This window comes from Schistocerca serialis, chromosome 9 (assembly GCF_023864345.2).
Source record: "Schistocerca serialis cubense isolate TAMUIC-IGC-003099 chromosome 9, iqSchSeri2.2, whole genome shotgun sequence".
Classification (NCBI taxonomy): Eukaryota; Metazoa; Arthropoda; class Insecta; order Orthoptera; family Acrididae; genus Schistocerca; species Schistocerca serialis.
Window position 1 is genome coordinate 378002368 of NC_064646.1, and position 15009 is coordinate 378017376.

The following is a 15009-nucleotide window of genomic DNA, read 5'->3' on the forward strand; positions in this document are numbered from 1 at the left end:
TACTTGTCCAATGAACACCCGTTTAACATCTGGATTTCTTCTTGGTGTAGAAATTTTAATGGCCAGTAGTGTATCTTCTTTTCTCTTATCGTCAAACTGAACGTGCTGTCATTAGAAGAAGTTCGAGGATTTTGACTAATTACACACCATATAGTGGTTATCAGATGGAAATATTGTGATACATTTGAAGGCAAATAGCACGTGACAAACGAAGCACGGTAGACTAAAAAAGCTGATAAGCTCAGAAAAGGAAGGGTTGCCTGTCCAAAAGAAGTTCGCGAGGATCAAACATCGGCCTTAATACGATGGAAAATTTTGAAAAAGTCCGTTTGAAGCACAGCAGTGTATAGAATTGAATATTGGACTGTGGCCATACCGGAAAAGGGAAGGGAAATGAAGCGTTTGACTTGTGGCGCCATAGAAAGATGTTGTAAATTAGAAGAAGTGGTAACGCGTGTGTAGACTCTCGCAGAATCGGTGAAGAGAGGAACATATGGAAAGCACCGACAAGAAGGCGGAGCAGGATGATAGGACATGTGCTAAGACATCAGAGCAACTTCCATCGCATTAGACGGAGCTGTAGATGGCGAAAACTGTGGGAGAAAGCAGATAATTTGAATGTATACAACAAATGACTGAGGACGTGGGACAGAAGTGCTGCTCTAGATGAAGGGGTACGCACAGCAGAGGATGCCGTAGCGGATAGCATGGAAATAGTCAGAAGACAGGTCACACTAAAAGTACTTATTCCAAAAATACGAGGGTGAGTCAAATGGAAACTTTAAATTGGTAATAACAAATCGAAATTTCGCTCTGTTATGCTGTAAGTTGGTAAGCGTTCTACAAACAGCGTGCAGAATGGCCTGTAGGTGGCAGCGTAGTGCAGACGCACACATAGCGTCGCAGTATCAGTATAAAGATGGCCGCCACACTTGCGACTAGCACCAGGGACGAACAGAGTTCTGTTATACGGTCTTTGCCTAGTGAAGGTGTGAAACCTATTGAAATTCATCGACGAATGAAGGTTCAGTACGGTGATGCATGTTTGTCACAGCAGCAAGTCTACGAACGGAGTAGGAAGTTCGCAAATGGTGTGACTTCAGTGGAAGATGCTCCTCGTCCAGGTCAGGTCGACAGAACATTGCGGCAGTTGAAGCCATAATGAAGGAAAACTACCGAGTGACAGTGAATTTCGCAGTGGGAGGAAGGCAGTTCCGTTTTGATGAAGAGGTACGCCACACGGTGCATGAGTGGTTGCACAAACTACCAAAAGAATTTTTTTCTAAAGGAATTTATGCACTTTGTAAGCGCTGGAGGACTTGCATTGAGCGTGGGGGAGATTATGTCGAAAAGTGATACAGTTTTGTACCACTTCTGCACAATAAGTAATATTTAAAAAAATATGTAAAGTTTTCATTTGACTCACCCTCGTGATTTGGACTCTTAATTTCTGGGTACATTCGTAACTCTATAACAAGAATGGTTGTCAACACGGGTAAGAGTCTGATGGACCACCGTATAGCCAAAAGACGATATTTTTTTCCTGATTAAAAATCGGACCACACCTTTTGGTCCTTGGAAGAATAAAACAGAATAAACTATGTTGTACACCAACATGACTGATCAATTAGGTTATAAATTTCGCAACACTTAGCACTGTTCCTTAAGAATAATGAAAACAATACCCATTCTCGGTGTGATAGAGTTTTGTGGAAAGCATTCCACGAAGACTGTAGCTTTCAAAACAGCGAAAGACGGCCTTTCATCCTATTCCTAGCATGCGTGGGGAGAATAAAATGAGACGCAGAAAGGGTTTGTCACATGGTATTATCCTGTTTACGACTATGATTTCATAGAATATCAGTATAACAGTATCATAAATTACGTACATTCAAAACGTCTCAGTATTATCTCCTCATGTCAAGGCAGTGGAAGCGCATTTATGATTTGACGGTTGGGAATGGTGCACGGATGGATGATACAGAATACCCATTTTTCAATTACCTATTCGTTAGCCCTTTCACGGTAAATCCCGCTTGATTCCATTTACGGAAAAGAGCCTAAGCAGATCAGAACAGTCGAAACGATTTTGGGACCGCTTTATTCTCTCGCTGTGCACACCGTGAATCCTTTGACGCCTGCAATCCAGAGGCTCGGCTGCTTTAAATTCTGACATTCCGTCGCATTGAGCGAGGAAAGAGGTGCAGCGGAGGGATTAAATTCCACGCGCACCTCGCTTCTCGCATTCAGCGGCGATCGCGGATCGAGTGAGCTCACGACTCTGCTGCTGGGCTCTGCAGCGGTCGCAGCACGCTGCCGACTGTTCCCGTTTCAGCGCTCTGCTCACCTCCGACTATAGACGGGTACCGTCTCCATAGCCAGACAACATCGTATTGCAAGCATCTAACAGTGAGATGCTAGTCACACGCACAAATTACTAGTAAATGCCGTCAAAATGACGTGTACATGTCCAGCAGCACATTCGAAGTAGTTCGGGCGTGAGACAGACACCAGATTCTAGCGTGGTTAAGTGGAACCTCTGAAATCGCAGAGAGATCAGCTAAATATTTCACTCGCAGCAATTTAATCACTTCTCCTCTGTTCCTACCCAACCATACCTTCGGACAAGCTCAAATGGTTAAAATGGCTCTAACCACCATTGGACTTAACATCTGAGGTCATCAGTCCCCTAAATGTAGAACTACTTAAACCTAACTAACCTAAGGACATCACATACATCCATGCCCGAGGCGGCATTCGAACCTGCGACCGTAGCAGCAGTGCGATTCCGGACTGAAGCACCTAGAACCGCTCGGCCACAGAGGCCGGCTTCGGACAAGCAAGGAATATAAATGACACTCCTTTGTTTGTCAATCACAGCAATTCAGCCTTTGCTTTCTAATCAGACAGATGTCATGAAGTCATAGAAGCTGATTCCTGAAAGAGCGCTCTCTTATACACACACATGAAAAAAATTTTTTTCTATCACCTCTGTTCCGACAGTTGCGGAACTTGTACAGAAAATTGGAATAAAGATCAACATAAACATCATTTCCGCCATTTTTATTGCACATGAAAACCACACATTGCATGTTGTACCACCAAACAGTGAGATCTTCAGAGGTGGTGGAACAGATTTCTGTACATACCAGTACCTCTAATACCCAGTAGCACGTCCTTTTGCATTGATGCATGCCTGTATTCGTCTGGCATACTATCCACAAGTTCATCGAGGCCTGCTGATCCAGACAGTCCCACTCCTCAACGGCGATTCGACGTAGATCCCTCAGAGTAGTGGTGAGTAACGTCGTTTATAAACAGCCCTTTTCAATCCATCCCAGGCATGTTCGACAGGGTTCATGTCTGGAGAACATGCTGGCCACTCTATTCGAGCGATGTCGTTATCCTGAAGGAAGTAATTTACAAGATGTGCACGATGGGGCCACGAATTGTCGTCCATGAAGACGAATGCCACGCCAATATGCTGCCGACGATATGGTTGTACTATCGGTTGGTGGATGGAATTAACTTGTCCTACTGACTTTACGGCGCATTCCATGACCACCAGCGGCGTAGGACTGCCCCACATAAAGAAGCCAACCCAAAACAGCAGGGAACCTCCACCTTTCTGCACTCGCTGAACAGTGTGTCTAAGGCGTTCAAACAGGTCTCCGGCGATTGTGTGGTTGAAAGCATATGCGACACTCATTGATGAAGGGAACGTGATGTCAATCCTGAGCGGTCCATTCGGCATGTTGTTGGGCCCATCTGTACCACGTTGCGTTGTGTCGTGGTTGTAAAGATGGACCTCCCAGGGACGTTGGGAGTAAAGTTGCGCATCATGCAGCCTATTGCGCACAGTTTGAGTAGCAACACGACGTCCTGCGGCTGCAACAAAAGCATCGTTCAACATGGTGGCGTTGCTGTCAAGGTACCTCCGAGCCATAATCCGTAGGTAGTGGTCATCTACTGCAGTAGTAGTTCTATGGCGGCCTGTGCGAGGCATGTCATAGACAATCCTGTCTCTCTGTATCTCCTCCATGTCCGAAAAACATCGCTTTGGTTCACTCCGAGACGCCTGGACACCTCCCTTGTTGAGAGCCCTTCTTGGCACTAAGGGTGAGGACGCAATCGAACCGCGGTATTCACCGTCTAGGCATGGTTGAACTACAGCCATGTACCTCCTTCCTGGTGGATTGACTAGAACAGATCAGCTGTCGAACCCCCTCAGTCTAATAGACGCTGCTTATGCATAGTTGTTTACATCACTGAACAGTCAAAGGGACTGTGTATGTGATACAACATCCACAGCCAACGTCTATCTTCAGGAGTTCTGGGAACTGGGGTGATGCAAAAGTTTTTTGATGTGTGTATACATAAAATCAAATTTTGAAGACCGTATTTCTACTTCATTTGAAAGGAATTCCCAGAATGTGTTATAAACACTGTGATGGAAAAAGCATATTAGCATATAAACAAACACTAACAAACTTTCTTAGTCTCTGTATTCCACGACCTTAACCACTGCACTACACCAACGAACATGCGCATTTCAACTTGAGTGCTGTTTGTCTTCGTACCTCCTGAAGTCGTTTTACGCCAGATGTGTCATTAACTGATTTTTATTTATTAGAAATCGTATAAAGAGTGACGCCTTTGTGATAAATCTTCAATCCGCAATCGCCTTGAAACGCCACACTGCAAATTGTAAAACAAAAACTGCCAAATGTGATGAAAATTATTCCAAATTTGTCACATCGAGTGAGACATAAGTTTGACGTCATATCAGTAGGATACCAGAGCTGGTTCACGGACAGATAACGATGTTATCGCATCCGGTGTCATACTACACATCCAGTGTTAGGTCACATACTTTGGCTTCCTGCTTCTTCCACTCAGTCTCCGTTGGTGAAACACTGGGAATTGATCAGAAATACCTTGGGCTATCATCCAGGCAATTTTGTTACTTATATCAAAGCTAACTTAAGATAAAAATTGCGGAACCCCCCTTCAAGTAATGAGGATCATGCGCCGCGTCCACACCGAGAGAATGCCTATTTGTTAATAACAAAGAACGATAAGTCACTTCACTTGTGTTCTATTTGTTAATGCCGATATTATGTGGCACCACTAGAGACCTCACATAGGCAGATCTACACTATGAGCTCAAAAGTATCCGGACACCCCCAAAAAAATACGTTTTTCCTATTAGGTGTATTGTGCTGCCACCTACTGCCAGGTACTCCATACCAGCGACCTCAGTGGTCATTAAACATATTGAGAGAGCACAATAGGGCGCTCCGCAGAACTCACGGACTTCGAACGTGAACAGGCGATTGGATGTCACTTGTGTCATATTTCTGTGATTGTGAAGTGGAAACGTGAAGGAACACGTACAGCACAAAAGCGTGCAGGCAGACCTCATCTGCTGACTAACAGAGACCGCCGACAGTTGAAGATGGTCTTAATGTGTAATAGGCAGACATCTATCCAGACCAGCACACAGGAATGCACTGCAAGTTCTATGACAGTTAGGCGGGAAGTGAGAAAACTTGGATTTCATGGTCGAGCGGCTACTCATAAGCCACATATCACGCCTATAAATGCCAAACGACGCCTCGCTTGGTGTAAGGAGCGTAAACATTGGACGACTGAACAGTGGAATGACGTTGTGTGGAGTGACGAATCACTGTACGCAATGTGGCGATCCGATGGCAGCATGTGGGTATGGCGAATGCCCGGTGAACGCCATCTACCAGCGTGTGTAGTGCCAACACTAAAATTCGGAGGCGGTGGTGTTATGGTATGGTTGGGTTTTTCATGGAGGGGGCTTGCGCCCCTTGTTGTTTTCCGTGGCACATCACAGCACAGGCCTACACTGATGTCTTAAGCACTTTCCTGCTTCCCACTGTTGAAGATCGATTCGGGAATGGCGATTGCATCTTACAACACGATCGAGCACCTGTGACGGAGTGGTTACATGACAATAACATCCCTGTAATGGACTGGCCTGCACAGAGTCCTGACCTGAATGCTGTAGAACGCCTTTGGGATGTTTTGGAAAGCCGACTTCGTACCAGGCCTCACCGACCGAAATCGATACCTCTCCTCAGTACAGAACTCTTGAAAAATGGGATTCCATTCCCCAAGAAACCCTCCAGCAGCTGATTGAACGTATGCCTGCGAGAGTGGAAGCTGACATCAAAGCCAACATCATATTGAATTCCAACATTACCGATGTAGGGTGCCACGAACTTGTAAGTCAATTTCAGGCAGGTGTCCGGATACTTTTGATCACATTGTGTAAGTACTCTTATTTTTCGTTGTTCCCCAATTTTACGTATTTATCACCCATTCTCCTATTTTATACCGGGACATCCTCTAGAGCATAGGGAGAGGCCACCCTACGTCTATTTGTCAAGGACAGAACTACATGGAACCATCAGAGCCCTCACCTAAACGAGTATGTAAGCACTGTGTTACATATTTCTCTCAATTATTTGTAAATTTTAGGTTTTTCCTTTTTTTACCGATTTTGTATTTTTACTGGTTTTTCCACAATTGTACGTATTTTTTTCAATGACACAACAGTGTTCCCGACGTCGCATCGATGTCATGGTGCTCTCAGGAATCACAACGCTGTGAGTGCCTCGATTACATTTCACTGATACTGAGCACACCTCTGTAACTCGATCTTTTAAACTGAGGCAGTCCGGAACTGGGCATCATAGGGATAGGCCTAGGCTGCTTTATTAATAAGAAGTAACTTGATATCCGTTTGTTTAATATGTCGTGTCACCAGGAGAGGCCTCATCCAGACGCATATGTAAGTACTTTCAGTTTTACACACTTTCACAGTTTTACGCATTGTACCCAGTCACGTGGCTTATGTGTCAAAATCGAGTTGTGTCGCTCACGGTGCGATGCATCATGTTGACGTCATAATGCTTTCACCTTTCGTCCAGAATTATGAATCATTGCTAAGCTGTAGCTCCACTACTAGTGCGTGTCGTCACAATGTTACAGACGAGCACCTTGACAATGATAGTGACGTTCCAGAGAATCCTGTAAGCCAAAGATATTGTATGAGAAATATCACACTAAATTACTAGATTGTGTAAAATTCTGATGTCTCCAACCAATAATATTTGTAGGCCATCTCTAAAGAGAGGCGACCAGAATCTGCGACAAATCCATCGAGAATCATGCCACTTGCTGGAGGGTGAATCATCTCTCAGACTCCAACCTGTGCAATGTTGCTGCAAGCGCAGGTGCTCGCGGACACAGTGCCCAGCAGTCGCCGACGATGTTGCGGTTGGTATCAAACGTTGTTGGCCGAGAGATCCCCCGCTCGCAGTGGCAACAGTAAACATATCCTATGACATTGGTGCAAATACACATCGTTCTCCTCCCTTTATTGCTGGATAATGCCAGTACGGTGAAGAAGTTCTCGTACGAACGTAGCCATGCCGTCGCGAATGGGAGTGCTCCGAATGACTGCCTAACACTACGCCACACCATCTCCCCAGTTGTGGTAAAGAAATTTGTACAATGTATACGTGTAATCATCTCCAACTTAGTACCTGGCACACATGACGCTCACTCGTTCAGGGAGAGGACATCCAGCTACAGTAAAACCTGAAGCAATTTGTCAATAACTTTACTCCGCCGTAGTATTTCTACGGAAAACGCGGAAAAATCAATCTTAGCTCGTGTAAAACTACAACTACAATGATGCTCCACGAATGAAATCTGTGGAGTCCTTTGATCTCCCCACTACCCTTTCTTTCCGGACCAAACTGAAACATAATCCCCTCCTCCAACCTAAAACCTTCATGCCCTTGTAAATAGCGTGGGTGTCTACACTTTCAACTAGGCTGCCTCCCAGTTGGAATGACAACTCGTAACAAAATAAACCCTGTAAGTATATGCGACATTGTTACAAAACTCGTATACTAAAAACGCACAAATCCATACATGTTCTACAAATCCGCATAATTCTGCTTCACAGTCAGCAGACTGCTGCATTTTCTACAAAAACGTATCTGTGCGTTGATAATGAGTATCCCTCAAACGTGAACAGGACAGGTACAACAGACGTATCCCCCCCCCCCTCCCCACTACCACCACACGTAATCCACACATGGTACATTGAGGTAAGAAAGAAAAAAATTAGCGACCTAACACAATCCTAGGATCACGTCGACGCTAGGGTAGATGTGCCAGACATGTAACTCTATCAATATTACGTCACTATAAGAATCGTAAATAGATACGGAAATAGTCATAAACGACACCACTGAGCGCAAACAAGGCAGGGACATGGTCACAGTGCAGTAGAAAAAATAAACTCTTCGCACATACAAAGTAATAGATGTGCAATCAGCACCGTATTCACAAAGAGACGATATTTGTCTCTGTCGACGCAAGACCGCGAGTCATGCAGAAGTCACTGTGAGCTTGCAGACAGAACTGGGAATAATGATCAAACTTCGGCCGTACAAAACATCCCCGTCAGTCGTACTCCTACTAATTGCGAGAAAAATCATACACAGTCTTACAGATGGACAAATCACCTGTGGCGGTTAGCACCACGTGCGGATGCCTTCGCTTGATAACTAGCGCCGCCTCTTTAAGACGACTCTTCCAGCGACCGTTGGAAAGAAACGAAATCTGTGACTCTCCGAAGTACTGCCGGTATTTGAGGAAGCCCGCGGTTGACAATGTTGACAGTGTGACCTGATGAAAACATCCAGAGGAATAAAAAGTACTAAGAATTTGTATTACACGCCTGTGAGCTGCTGCATACAGACTTGTTAACAAAGAAACCATTGTTTTGTAGCAAAAACACTCCATACTTGTACTCGCTATAGTAACATCAGCAGGTGGCTGACTTCAAGATGCTACTACGAATCCATCTCTCTCACATATCACTAAAGCTCCGACAGCACAATGTTGTCAATGCCGAATCACAAATGGGGTAAGACCGGAGTCTAATACTCCCGAGAGGGACGGTAGCAGAGTCTACCTAGAGGCACGGTAGCAAAGTGTACCGAAACAGTTATATTTTATAAAAGCGACTGTACTGGGAGAAAAACTTTCTTAAACATTTAACGTCCAAAACTTCACAGCCTTGTGCGGAAAAGACAATTGGGCGACGGGGACACAGAGTAGCTTCAATGCCGACTAACCCCTGAGCTTCAATTCCCGCACATTAACCTGCACCTTACATTCACGCTCACGGACACCACAGCGCGCTTCCTTGCATACTAACAATACAAAAATGTCTGCTGCAAAATTACGTCCCATGCGTATTTACGATAGAAAAAGGATGTCAAAGAAGTGCCATTTGAGTAACCATGTCGTCACATGCACAACAAGTACATTCATTCAGTACTGCATTGCTGTGTTACCCGGTTACTGGAATTGGTAGAGTTTCACGTTGAAATACGTCGAGTTACAGTCTGGGCCTAAGCGTAATCTTTTCTTTTCTGCCCAATAATGCTATGGTAGACAATGTGAACGTAATAAGATGTCAAACATAACAAACCACATCCAATAATAGCGACAAGCTACATACACTAACAGTGGCAGCAAGTTTTCCAAATAAACAGACATAATCTTCAGAGTAGATGCTGAAAGTGAGCTCCCTGCATCTTCAAACATTTAGGGACTTTGGCTCGACTCTCTTCGCAGCCATACCTGAACCTTGAGCTACAAATGCAGCATGGAACTGCGCTACCAATTCCTCCACATTCATCGGCGGCGCTGGATAAATGTGCTTCTTCAAGTGTTCCCGCACGAAGAAATCCAGGAGATATAGCTCAGGCAAACGTGAACGACACAAAACAGAACCGCTATGACCTATCTGTTTCCCAGAAATGGCTCCGCTTAAAGTCCGTGGCACGTTTCCTCCAAGTTACACAGGGGCACGCAGTTGGAACCACAACGTCTGCGGAATATCAAATTATTTATTAGAAATGGATGTTAGGTGGGGTCAATCAACCGGAACGGGTAGGGATCCAGCATTGTGTCAATATTCTAACCAATAATTTGCTGCTAAAGTTGAACTCATATCCAGGGCCTCGGGTAACGTGCGGTTCATCAGACCATATTGCAGTTTTTATCAAGTCACCGTTGGCTTTCTGTTGTTGTCGTTCGAACGATTCACAAAGCTGCATCCTCAGAAATCGGGTATCAGTATGCCGGTGTTGCGTTAATGAATAATGACAGGGGTGCAACCCATCATCGCGCAACATTGGTCCTTTGTGTCTCAGGCCTTGGGCAGAATAGGACCAAATTCGTAATTCTTATATAGTGTAAAGGCTATGAAAAATTTACGTTTCCTTACAAGTTTAACTTCAACTCTAATAATATTTCTTAAAATCTACAAAAAGCAATAAGCATGTGAGTTTAGAACTGCCAAACCATTAGATGCCCCGAAAGAAACTGAGTCACTCAATCTTTACCCGCCACTTTCAGTTCCTCTTTAAATGGGGACTTCAGCATATCTTTCTCCGCTAACTGAAAACCTGAAGCTCTGAACTACTTCATTGTCAAGCCAAACAATCTGCCGTAATGTCTTTTAAATAACCCACAAGCACAAACACTTGCTCATTTCATAAACCACTACAAAATTTTCCCCTTTAGCATCATTGAACTGATTAATGGTTTTCCTAAATCCCATTTCCTTTTTCACAACAGTTGTCAGTGACTCTTCCACGTTTTCTGCAGACCACCTTTTGCGTTCGTATCTTCTAACGGTCCACGAAAAAATAAGAACAGTCAATGGCAACAGTATGAACAATCTGAAATATAGTAATGTATCTTAGAAGCGTTAGAATAAATACGAATACTAAAAAGTACACACTAGGAAGGAATGGTAAGCTACCTGGGGCAGAACGAAACTTTAGTACACAGAGGACCTGTTCCACCCCCAACCTGTGACGTTACATACTCTTCAAAACCCACAAAGCACTTTGAAAACTAGACGTCTAAATGCACTAAAGTAGTTCGCCACACGTTTTGAGATATTGAAAAACAGGTAACTTAATAGATAAATCTTCTTCACTTACCTTGCAGACGAAGAGTTACTAATATTGCAATATGAGCGAGAAAAACAAGCACAAAACGTGACTGTCACAACAATCAAAGACGACTGTTCTACAATGGCTATTTACTATCATAGTCGTTTGGGTAATAGAAGTGATTCTGGAGTGTACCAATTTCCATCCAAAATTAACTCCTAGTTTCATTCCCTCTCGTGGTCCTGTCCTGCCCTAGTTTTCTCTACGTCTCGCCAAATTACCACAATGAGGTAACGAACGATATTGATGATGTTATATGCTCGTACGTTAGGCGTTAACCATTCTTCCCACATGCCAATCGCAATTGTAACCAGAGATGCTGGAAAGGATAGTGTTATCGGAAGTGTTATATGCCACACACCGTAAGGTGGCTTGAGCAGTATGTTGCTATCATCAAAACTTTATGGCCATAGCTCATCGCAGAACTGAATGCTGCGTAGTGGCATTTGGGGGACGTAACATGATGAGGGAAGCATGTAATCGGGGCAAAGATGAAAGGCGAATCATTGTAGCAACGACAAGGGCAGCAAGTACGAAAATCCACTGAAATCAACGACTTTGACAAAGGGCACATTGTAATGGCCTTGCACATGAGAATGATTATCTCGAAAACGACGAAGCTGCACCAAGGTTCGCGTTCTGTTGTCGTGAGGATCTATGAAAAGTGGTTGAAGGAGAGTGAAACCATGAAGCAAACGGCAAAGTGTTGGGTGTCCACTCATCACAGAATGTGGAGCTCGGAGGCTTGCGCGTTTTTTAAAGCAGCATAAGCAGCGCTCTTTGGCAGCCCTGAACACAGAATACACCATTCAATGCAAGGTACTGAACACGGTGCTCAAAATCATACGACCGAAAAGTGTTCACCTGTTAACTCAAAGACTCCGTTTATTTAGATTGCAGTAAGTACAGCAGAATGGAAATTGGTCTTTGGGTCATTCATGTTCTTCGTAACCCAGAACGGTGGTGGTGTCTTGGCACGCAGTCATGTAGGCAAATTGCCAGTCGAAACATTCTGCTAATTTACTAGAATAACGTGACCTGTGTGTACACATCTGTAGCGCCATATTTCCGGAAGCTTACCAAGGACTAAGCAGGTGGCCATAATGTTTTATCTCATCAGTGCACACGCATATTTAGATATCATCGATATCCTTTTACCCCCAATTTTAACCCGACTTCTGAATCTTTCTGTATTAATGAGAGGAATTGTGACTAGCAGTTCCTATTAGCATATTTCATCTACATCTACATTGATACTCCGCAAGCCAGCCAACGGTGTGTGGCGGAGGGCACTTTACGTGCCACTGTCATTACCTCCCTTTCCTGTTCCAGTCGCGTATGGTTCGCGGGAAGAACGACTGTCTGAAAGCCTCCGTGCGCGCTCTAATCTCTCTAATTTTACATTCGTGATCTCCTCGGGAAGTATAAGTAGGGGGAAGCAATATATTCGATACCTCATCCAGAAACGCACCCTCTCGAAACCTGGCGAGCAAGCTACACCGCGATGCAGAGCGCCTCTCTTGCAGAGTCTGCCACTTGAGTTTATTAAACATCTCCGTAACGCTATCACGGTTACCAAATAACCCAGTGACGAAACGCGCCGCTATTCTTTGGATCTTCTCTATCTCCTCTGTCAACCCGACCTGGTACGGATCCCACACTGATGAGCAATACTCAAGTATAGGTCGAACGAGTGTTTTGTAAGCCACCTCCTTTGTTGATGGACTACATTTTCTAAGCACTCTCCCAATGAATCTCAACCTGGTACCCGCCTTACCAACAATTAGTTTTATATGATCATTCCACTTCAAATCGTTCCGTACGCATACTCCCAGATATTTTACAGAAGTAACTGCTACCAGTGTTTGTTCCGCTATCATATAATCATACAACAAAGGATCCTTCTTTCTATGTATTCGCAATACATTACATTTGTCTATGTTAAGGGTCAGTTGCCACTCCCTGCACCAAGTGCCTATCCGCTGCAGATCTTCCTGTATTTCGCTACAATTTTCTAATGCAGCAACTTCTCTGTATACTACAGCATCATCCGCGAAAAGCCGCATGGAACTTCCGACACTATCTACTAAGTCATTTATATATATTGTGAAAAGCAATGGTCCCATAACACTCCCCTGTGGCACGCCAGAGGTTACTTTAACGTCTGTAGACGTCTCTCCATTGATGACAACATGCTGTGTTCTGTTTGCTAAAAACTCTTCAATCCAGCCACACAGCTGGTCTGATATTCCGTAGGCTCTTACTTTGTTTATCAGGCGACAGTGCGGAACTGTATCGAACGCCTTCCGGAAGTCAAGAAAAATAGCATCTACCTGGGAGCCTGTATCTAATATTTTCTGGGTCTCATGAACAAATAAGGCGAGTTGGGTCTCACACGATCGCTGTTTCCGGAATCCATGTTGATTCCTACATAGTAGATTCTGGGTTTCCAGAAATGACATGATACGCGAGCAAAAAACATGTTCTAAAATTCTACAAGAGATCGACGTAAGAGATATAGGTCTATAGTTTTGCGCATCTGCTCGACGACCCTTCTTGAAGACTGGGACTATCTGTGCTCTTTTCCAATCATTTGGAACCCTCCGTTCCTCTAGAGACTTGCGGTACACGGCTGTTAGAAGGGGGGCAAGTTCTTTCGCGTACTCTGTGTAGAATCGAATTGGTATCCCGTCAGGTCCAGTGGACTTTCCTCTATTGAGTGATTCCAGTTGCTTTTCTATTCCTTGGACACTTATTTCGATGTCAGCCATTTTTTCGTTTGTGCGAGGATTTAGAGAAGGAACTGCAGTGCGGTCTTCCTCTGTGAAACAGCTTTGGAAAAAGGTGTTTAGTATTTCAGCTTTACGCGAGTCATCCTCTGTTTCAATGCCATCATCATCCCGTAGTGTCTGGATATGCTGTTTCGAGCCACTTACTGATTTAACGTAAGACCAGAACTTCCTAGGATTTTCTGTCAAGTCGGTACATAGAATTTTACTTTCGAATTCAATGAACGCTTCACGCATAGCCCTCCTTACGCTAACTTTGACATCGTTTAGCTTCTGTTTGTCTGAGAGGTTTTGGCTGCGTTTAAACTTGGAGTGGAGCTCTCTTTGCTTTCGCAGTAGTTTCCTAACTTTGTTGTTGTACCACGGTGGGTTTTTCCCGTCCCTCACAGTTTTACTCGGCACGTACCTGTCTAAAACGCATTTTACGATTGCCTTGAACTTTTTCCATAAACACTCAACATTGTCAGTGTCGGAACAGAAATTTTCGTTTTGATCTGTTAGGTAGTCTGAAATCTGCCTTCTATTACTCTTGCTAAACAGATAAACCTTCCTCCCTTTTTTTATATTCCTATTAACTTCCATATTCAGGGATGCTGCAACGGCCTTATGATCACTGATTCCCTGCTCTGTACATACAGATTCGAAAAGTTCGGGTCTGTTTGTTATCAGTAGGTCCAATATGTTATCTCCACGAGTCGGTTCTCTGTTTAATTGCTCGAGGTAATTTTCGGATAGTGCACTCAGTATAATGTCACTCGATGCTCTGTCCCTACCACCCGTCCTAAACATCTGAGTGTCCCAGTCTATATCTGGTAAATTGAAATCTCCACCTAAGACTATAACATGCTGAGAAAATTTATATGAAATGTATTCCAAATTTTCTCTCAGTTGTTCTGCCACTAATGCTGCAGAGTCGGGAGGTCGGTAAAAGGAGCCAATTATTAACCTAGTTCGGTTGTTTAGTGTAACCTCCACCCATAATAATTCACAGGAACTATCCACTTCTACTTCACTACAGGATAAACTACTACTAACAGCGATGAACACTCCACCACCGGTTGCATGCAATCTATCCTTTCTAAACACCGTCTGTACCTTTGTAAAAATTTCGGCAGAATTTATCTCTGGCTTAA